General features: G+C 35.7%; 1 long non-coding RNA gene across 1 annotated transcript; it reads left to right on the top strand.

The window, feature by feature from the left end:
* Window positions 1–3,816: 3,816 nt before the first annotated feature.
* On the top strand, window positions 3,817–4,544 carry LOC130081175 (uncharacterized). The gene is made up of 3 exons (XR_008806698.1): window positions 3,817–3,902; window positions 4,026–4,329; window positions 4,438–4,544. It is a non-coding gene; the product is annotated as an uncharacterized LOC130081175 (long non-coding RNA).
* Window positions 4,545–9,008: the final 4,464 nt, after the last annotated feature.

The following is a 9,008-nucleotide window of genomic DNA, read 5'->3' as shown; positions in this document are numbered from 1 at the left end:
TCAAAAGGTTTTAAACAATATAAACTTTTAGACTCCTTCTGATGTTAAATCACCCATACAGAGGTCTGCAGTTATATATAGGCTATACAGAGGTTCCTTTTTGACCCACGAACATAGTTCTGGCCCACGAGTACTAACCCTTATTGACCTACTGGACATATTTCTGGCCCACGATCTTGAACTTTATATACATACTCATAGACTCCTTCTGATGCTTCCTAAGCCATATAGAATGTCCATTTCTGACCTATTGAACTCATTTCTGGTCAAAGGGTCCTCAAAAGGTTTTAAACAATATAAACTTGTAGATTCCTTTTGATGTTATATAAGCTATACAGAGGTTCTTTTTTGACCCACGAACATAGTTCTGGCCCACGAGTACTAGATCTTGAACTTTCTAACCATACTCATTGACTCATTTTGATGTTACTTCAGCCATACAAGAGTCCTTATTTTACCAATTGAACATATTTCTTACCAAAGAGTTCTTGAACATTAAGTTGCTATACAGAATGACCTCTTATCATGTTATTTTAGCCAGACAGACATTTGACCTACTGGACATATTTCTGGCCCATGGGTACTTGATCTTGAACTTTCTATACATACTCATCCTTCTGATGATTCCTAAGCCATATAGAATGTCCATATCTGACCTATTGAACTAATTTCTGGTCAAAGGGTCCTCAAAAGGTTTTAAACAAAATAAACGTATAGAGTCCTTCTGATGTTAATTCACCCATACAGAGGTCTGTTGTTATATAGGCTATACAAGAGGTTCCTTTTTGACCAACTTAACATAGTTCTGGCCCACGAGTATGTAGCGACAACGAGAATGAAACCCACACAAGCGAAGCTGTCGTACATAATCAAACACAAGGGGCTGCATATTCCAGATTATCCCCAGGCTATGAAGCAAGAAGACCTTTTGTTGTTTAACTAAAGGAAGGACGTTGTCAATGTTTTATAATTTGGCAAGAACAGATCTGTTCAGAAATGGTGAAACAAAAGGCCCTAACAAGAAGTCACCTGACCCCTGCGACTAAAGAGACTGAACCATTCAGGGTCCCGAGCTAGTTTTCCCCTCATCAATTATTATATCTCATTAAGGCTGTAAAAGTGGACTTGCATACAAAATACCCTTTGTCTTGAAGACCACCATTTGCGAACTAAACCCTCACGTGGTAAACACCACGGATGCGACAAATGCTGACCAAAAGGACACACACACACACACACACATAAGGACTTTCCTCCAATTCTCCAATACCAATAAAACTCATCCCAGAACAATTCTTGACTGACCCATAATCAAAATCATGTAACATAACATAATTATATATTGTGTTTACAACCCCTGTATGTGTCTATTCTGCTTAGATCACATCTAAGTCATGTAATTGTTTTGAATATTAGAGATACTGGAATGAAAGTGTCGTGTTTCCTATCATTATGCTCGTATGTTTTTAATTCAAAAGATTGCTCGATTGAAATCTGTGTAAAAATGTTTATGTTCTTAAAATGGAAATTATGTCTGAACTGAATCCTCTGTTTCGAGCTGATGAGTAAGCAGACCACAGAGAACACATGATTCGCGATGAGAGAAGGGGGGGGGGATAGAAAAGACCCCCTTCTCAAATAACCATATGGTATCTTATTGTCCGAATTCCAAATTCCTCCAAGAGGCGGGACAAACATTTTGAGTTTAAAATCTTAGACCCGAACACAGAATCTCTCTCTTGTGATGCGCTCTTGTGATGCTCTCTTGCCCTCTGCTCTGGTGATGCTCTTGTGATCCGCTCTTGCCCTCTGCTCTCTTGTGATGCTCTTGTGATGCTCTCCTTCGGCAGAACAAGCCGGGTGGAGCCGACGATGGTTATAGTAACCATGTAGACGCAGAGACAAATGACCCAAATCAAGATATGGGTTAAAACAGATTTAATTCAAGCCATCTCGTCTCACTTTTCTTTCTTTTCTTAGTTTCTTTTCTTTTCCGTTAAAAGTCTCGGTTCTAAGTTAAGTGTTGCTGCAAAGTTTCGTTTTAACGTTTCAACTGCAAAACCAGCTTTCAACTTCAAAGACTTTCATCCATCCGCCAACACACCACGTGACTGGCTGTCCAAGATCTATCCAGGCACACGAGAAGATCAGCCAAGCAACGGACCGGGGAACCCCCTTCACGACAAAAGGGAACCCCAAAGCAAGGACAAGCAAGTACCTCCAGACTTTTAACTGAACTGGTGATTTTAATATCAAATTGAATTACCCGCCTAAGAAACGATACAAGGGTGAAATTAATTATTGATGGTTCGTTCAGGTCATGTCTTTTAAGTGCATATAGAAACTTGGGATCTCACCATCTAACTTCTAAAACTCATTCTTCCTCACTCTCTGTCTTTCTTCAACTTGTATGAATGCGTGTGCGTGCACACTAAAAAACGTTGGGTTATTTTTGTAACTCAACCGTTGGTGTATGCATGTTGGGTCATTATGTTGGGTTATCTTAAAATTTGTTGGGTTATTTGGTTGTGCCGTTGGGTTATTGTTAGTTATAACCTAACTGTTGGGTTAAATACGTTCGCGCTATGGTTCAAATATTAACGGACCAAGTCAGTGACAGACAGTCAACGGACATCAGCGACAGCCGATTGTGAAAGGTAAGTTAAGTAATATGATGTATATATAACTTTTATAACATGAAATAATGTGTACTGAAAAGTTAAATATATCTTAGAAATGTTTTTTATGTTATGGTTCACTTTTGTATTTTTTTTATTCTCCGAATCAGATCGATTTTGTTAGCTATTTTCTCGCTAGCATTAATAATGCCATTAAAACCTTAGCCGAAAGATTAGCGAAAATGTATAGCAGCTACCAATAAACTAAAGTAGGTAACGTTAACGTTAATCAGTATTTACGCTGCACGGACCATTTATCAGCTCGGACCGGCACATAAGTTAGTTCAGCTCTATAAGTTAGCTAAAGCTCACACCTCGGACGGACACCACAACAATGCTGTGAGATTCGGTGAGAAACGTTTGATTCACTGAATTCTCTGTTATAAAAGTATTTTAAAAAACCAGACGAAAGCGCTGATTTGGCTGATGTAAAGCAATCCTGTAGCTGCAAGCTGCTAACGTTACTTTCCGCGGATTTTCGTAACAACGCCCCACCACTCAAACATGCATAGCTATAACGTTAACAGACGTGTGTGGGGTCTGGTCAGTTAACCATCATGTTTGTATAGGTAAGTTAGGTCAGTTTACCATCAGAATGAGTCTGAAACTGATGTTTCAAGGTAAACGTACATACAGCTGCTTAAAATTTTTATATAGTAATGCATTGTTGTATTAACCTTAAATGTATTACAGGAGTAAGTTAATGGTATAGCATCTAATTATAGTATATGCTATGACAATTTTGCATTTGTATTAATTGTACTAAACGTGTTATGTTTTAGATAAATGGATTCATTTGTTAGGGACAAACAAACTAGAACAGTGGAACCTCTGCAATTTAATAGAAACATTTCAAGGTAAGTTAATCTTTTTCATTTAGTGATGAATGTTTATATATAATATATAATTTACATTTTCGTTTGTTAATGGTAATGAACTGGTTCCCTCTTGCTCGGACATTTGCCCAAGTCACTGATATGTTCTAGACAACACTAAATACAGTAGGTATGGCTTGATCTAAATTCAGAGGATACTGTCATATTGCCCAGCCATATTGTGGATAATTGCAGATACCATCTGATATTTACCTCTATTTGTTTTAACAGTCTCCGAGTCTGGGCCATAGCCGTTAACAATCAGTCACCTATAAGGATAAACCCAATAACACCAACTCAAACAATAGTGGAAAGCTGGCAGACAAGAACAACAAGCAACTCAACCTTTGTAATAACATGTCTTTTAATTGAACTTCACCTGAACTTGAGTTTTTGGCAATTATTTTATTATATATATTTTTAAGAATGAATTGAATGGAATTTTTTAGTTCATGCATTCTCCTTTTCACAGGATATACGAGAAATAATCATAAAATCTGGAGGATCAACATTAATAACATCCTTAGACCGAGACAGGCACCTAAGCCTTAAGGAGTGACGTCAGATGGTGCGGTTATTGGTTTCTCACTTGATGGAAAGTTTTTGGGAAACGTGAGTACAAGTAAAATCACTTGAACAATACATTTAAATAAATAAACTTGCCTATTTAAATGATTGTTTATTTGTAAAGCCCATCAGCTGAGATCAAAAAGGAGATGGCTTTGGCACTAACTGCCCAGTTTCCTTGCCTGAAGAACAATGAGGGACATGGTTATGTAAGTTGTCCTGATTCTGATTAGAAGATAATCGAGAGCTGATAAAGAGTATCAGTCCCCAGCTTTTTTTTTTCATAAGAGTGATTTATTTACATTTCTTTGCTGCAGGAGTCATGGTATACACCTGGTCGTTATTGTCACCCTGCAACAGGTTACCTGGAAGAAAGACTATGTGAGGAAACGTCTTAGAGCCCCACACAGTCAGAGACAGCAAAGCCATCACAGAATTCCTCTTCCCGACCAAGTTTTCCACTGCCAGGTTAGAACAAAGGATGTGTCATGCTTGTCCGAAACAAGTGCATTTTTGAAGGGGCAAGTGAGTGAGATTTTTACTTGCAACTGGACAAGTAGCCAGTACAGGGCTCAACAATAAGAACTGCTTGATGATGCTGAGGACAGTTGATTCAAGCGCAAGTGTTACTATTTCATATAAATTCAAAGAGTCATGCTTAAAGATGGCCATCTTTAAATATCTGCAAAGACCAGAGCATTAAAATTACATAATTGTAGGTCTATATTACATGTAGTCTCTCAGTTTGTTTGCTTCTATTTTAGAACACTTGATGATTATCTAATACAATCCTCAGAACTGAAGCAATGCTCTTATGGCTACACGTGCTTGAATGGAATGGATTACTCAAATAAGCAAATTCAGTCATTTACATTCTAAATTTTAGCTTCCTAAATTACTTGCCTATATGTTTACAACAACTTCCAACATGGTTCTGTCAATCATAAACAAGGGCCAGAACTGTTTTTAAGGTTAGTAAATGACGACTTGTTTTTTGTTGTTGTTAATTATTAATTATTAATTTAATTGGTGTGCCTAAAAAGCTGATAATTTGAATCAGTGGTTTTTAATCAGAGAGAGAAAGCATTTGCAGTACTAGGGGTACCCCAGAACCAGGTTTGGGAAATACTAAGGTAGTTAATCATCACTCAAAGTTTTTTCCAGATGTTTTCCCTAATTTTAGTGTGTTGTATCTGCTGTAGAGTCCGAGTCATCTTTGCCTGAACTTCACACAATGATTGAGTGGCTAATCTTTATAAAGTATATTTATCTTTTAAGGTTGGAACTAATATGGTGAGACAAGCCAGGATTGTCTGGACAAAGAGAACTCCTGCAAGCAGTGGATGTATGCTTCAAAATATTCTACATCTATGACATTAACTACCCAAAGCTTCTGCTCCCATTTGGGAGTTTTTACAGTATGCTGTCTATAATATTCCTGGAGGAGTTCCTTCAATACATTGCCACCTCCTTAAAAGCTTTGTTTTCAATACTGATCATCAGTAGCTCCAGTAGCCAAACACCATACATATTAAGGTGTTTATAACACAATGTGTACAATATAGCCTTTTTTAATAAGTATGTTTATTTTTTATTGTATTAAAGGTGTGTACTGTATGTACAGATACATTTAGAATTTGTGTACTGTATGTACAGATTGGTTTTGTGTGTGTGTGTGTGTGTGTGTGTGTGTGTAGGCACATCTATGTACGTTTTTAATTTATGTACAGCCTTTTTAATAAGCATGTATTTATTTTTATTGTGGCACATATGTGTGTTTTTAATTGATGTACTGTAAAGTGCACGCATGTTTTAAATTTAATGTGTATATTTTAATATTTGCACATCATAATTGTTTGTTTGTTCTATTTATTATACACGTGTATATTTACTAGGGTCACTATTCATAATGTAATACCTTCATAATGTAATACTTAGTACCTTCATAATGTAATACTTAAAACATGTTAAAACATATTTATTGTGTTTATAGACCAATAAAATATATATATATTTGAAAACAATGTGTATTTTATTTATTAAAAAAAGGTTATAAAAATAAATAATATAATATAATACCGTATAAATATTCTTTATAAAAATAAATATTTACCTCAACTGTTGGGTTATTTTAACCCAACTGGTATTTAACCCAATGCATTGGGTTAAAATAACCCACAGTTGGGAAGGTGCTATACCAACCCATAGTTGGGTTATTCGTTGGGTTATTTTTAACCCAACATTTTTAAGTGAGTGTGTTTGTGTTAGATATTTGTTTTGTGTGTTAGTCATAGGCTTATAATCAATAAAGTATTGTTTGTATTTGAAAAGAGAAGCATTACTTGTGATATGTGCTTACAGATTTATTGTCTTGAACTTCGATCTAAGTTACCTATGCTTTGACCCTTGATTTATTTCTTAATTTAGCTGTTAGCTGGGAATTAGTCTTTCTTGGCCAAGAAGATATTATATTTCCTAGAATTAATAATTGTTTATGCTTTCCGTTCATTGGATGAACTGATAAGATGATCATACTATTGATTCTGCTACAGTAAATTCTGAAAATAATTAAATTATTAATTATTGATCATAATCCGTTATGAATAATAATTAATTATATTTATACGTGCGTATAATCGCTACAAGTACTAGATCTTGAACTTTCTAAACATACTCATTGACTCCTTTTGATGTTACGTCAGCCATACAAGAGTCCTTATTTTACTTACTGAAAATATTTCTGGCCAAAGAATTCTTTAACCTTAAGTTACTGTACAGAATGACCTCTTATCATATTATTTTAGCCAGACAGATATTTGACCTACTGGACATATTTCTGGCCCACGATCTTGAACTTTATATACATACACATAGACTCCTTCTGATGCTTCCTAAGCCATATAGAATGTCCATTTCTGACCTATTGAACTCATTTCTGGTCAAAAGGTCCTCAAAAGGTTTTAAACAATATAAACTTATAGATTCCTTTTGATGTTATATAAGCTATACAGAGGTTCCTTTTTGACCCACGAACATAGTTCTGGCCCACGAGTACTAGATCTTGAACTTTCTAACCATACTCATTGACTCATTTTGATGTTACTTCAGCCATACAAGAGTCCTTATTTTACCAATTGAACATATTTCTTACCAAAGAGTTCTTGAACATTAAGTTGCTATACAGAATGACCTCTTATCATGTTATTTTAGCCAGACAGACATTTTGACCTACAGGACATATTTCTGGCCCATGGGTACTTGATCTTGAACTTTCTATACATACTCATCCTTCTGATGATTCCTAAGCCATATAGAATGTCCATATCTGACCTATTGAACTAATTTCTGGTCAAAGGGTCCTCAAAAGGTTTTAAACAATATAAACTTATAGACTCCTTCTGATGTTATATAAGCTATACAGAGGTTCCTTTTTGACCTAATCAACATAGTTCTGGCCCACGAGTACTAGATCTTGAACTTTATTAACATACTCACTGACTCCTTTTGATGTTACTTCAGCCATACAAGAGTCTTTATTTTTCTTACTGAACATATTTCTGGCCAAAGAGTACTCGATATTAAACATTCTATACATATTGACTCCTTCTGATGTTACCTCAGCCAAACAGTAGTCCATATTTGACCTAATAAACATATTTCTGGCCAAAGGGTCCTCAAATTTTTTTTTTAACTATATAAACTCATGAACTCCTGATGTTATGTCAGTCATACAGTAGTCCATTTGACCTAATGAACATAGTGAACTTTCCACACATTCTCATTGACTTCTGATTTTACGTCACCCAACCTGTATTTGGCCCATTGCAAATATTTCTGGCCAAATGGTCCCCAAAAGGCAACTTACTGTATATTCTCAAAGACTGTTTCTGATGTTAAATCAGCCAGACAGTAGTCCATATTTGACCTACTGAATATTTTTCTGTCCAAAAAGATCATGAACATTCTATACATAATGACTCCTTTTGATAGTACCTCAGCCATACACCAGTCCATTTTTAGCCTATTGAATATATTTCTTGCTAAAGAGTCCTCTAACTTGACCTTTCTACACATACTGATTGACTTCTGAAGTTACGTCAGCCATACAAAAGTCCATATCTGATCTATTGAACATATCTCTGGCCAATGGGTCCTCAAATTTTTTTTTACTACATAAACTCATGGACTACTTCTGATGTTACATCAGCCAGCCTATTTTTGGCCCATTGAAAATATTTCTGGCCAAAGGGTCCCAAAGGCAACTTACTTAAATTCTCTTTTTATTTATTATTTATTTTTTTATGATTTATTTATGCATTTTAAGATACATTACAAAACAGTGGGAGACAAAAAAGGCACTAAAATATATAACAGTAAACAGATACACCGAAGTCCCACAAGAAAAAAAAAGAAAAAAAAAAACCCCAAAAAAACCCCCAACAAATTACAAGTGCAATCTAATACAATCCTGCATACAGTAAACCCAATTATATATTGACCAGACAATACAGGAGTAGTATCATCTAGGCTGGTGATTGGTGGGCTTGGGGTCTGGGAATGGGGTCCAAAATCAAACACAGAGAGCAGGGTCAAGCTGGAGAGTTTGGACATGTTCACGAAGGGGTCTCCAAAGCTTGACAAAAATAGTGCTAGGTCGGCGAAGAGAGTACCTTATTTTCTCCAACTTCATGAAATAAAGAACATCTCTAACGTTATAGATCTAATGTTCAGTAGGTAAAATACAGACTCTTGTATGGCTGCATTAACATCAAAAGGAGTCAATGAGTATGTTTAGAAAGTTCAAGATCAAGTACTCTTGGGCCAGAAATATGTCCAGTAGGTCAAATATCTGTCTGGCTTAAAATTAATATCATAAGATGTCAATATG

Source organism: Rhinichthys klamathensis, unplaced genomic scaffold (assembly GCF_029890125.1).
Source record: "Rhinichthys klamathensis goyatoka isolate OS25496 unplaced genomic scaffold, OSU_Roscu_1.1 h1tg000036l_1, whole genome shotgun sequence".
Taxonomy (NCBI): domain Eukaryota; kingdom Metazoa; phylum Chordata; class Actinopteri; order Cypriniformes; family Leuciscidae; genus Rhinichthys; species Rhinichthys klamathensis.
Note: the sequence above shows the minus strand (reverse complement) of the source record. Positions and strands in the feature narration are given on the sequence as shown.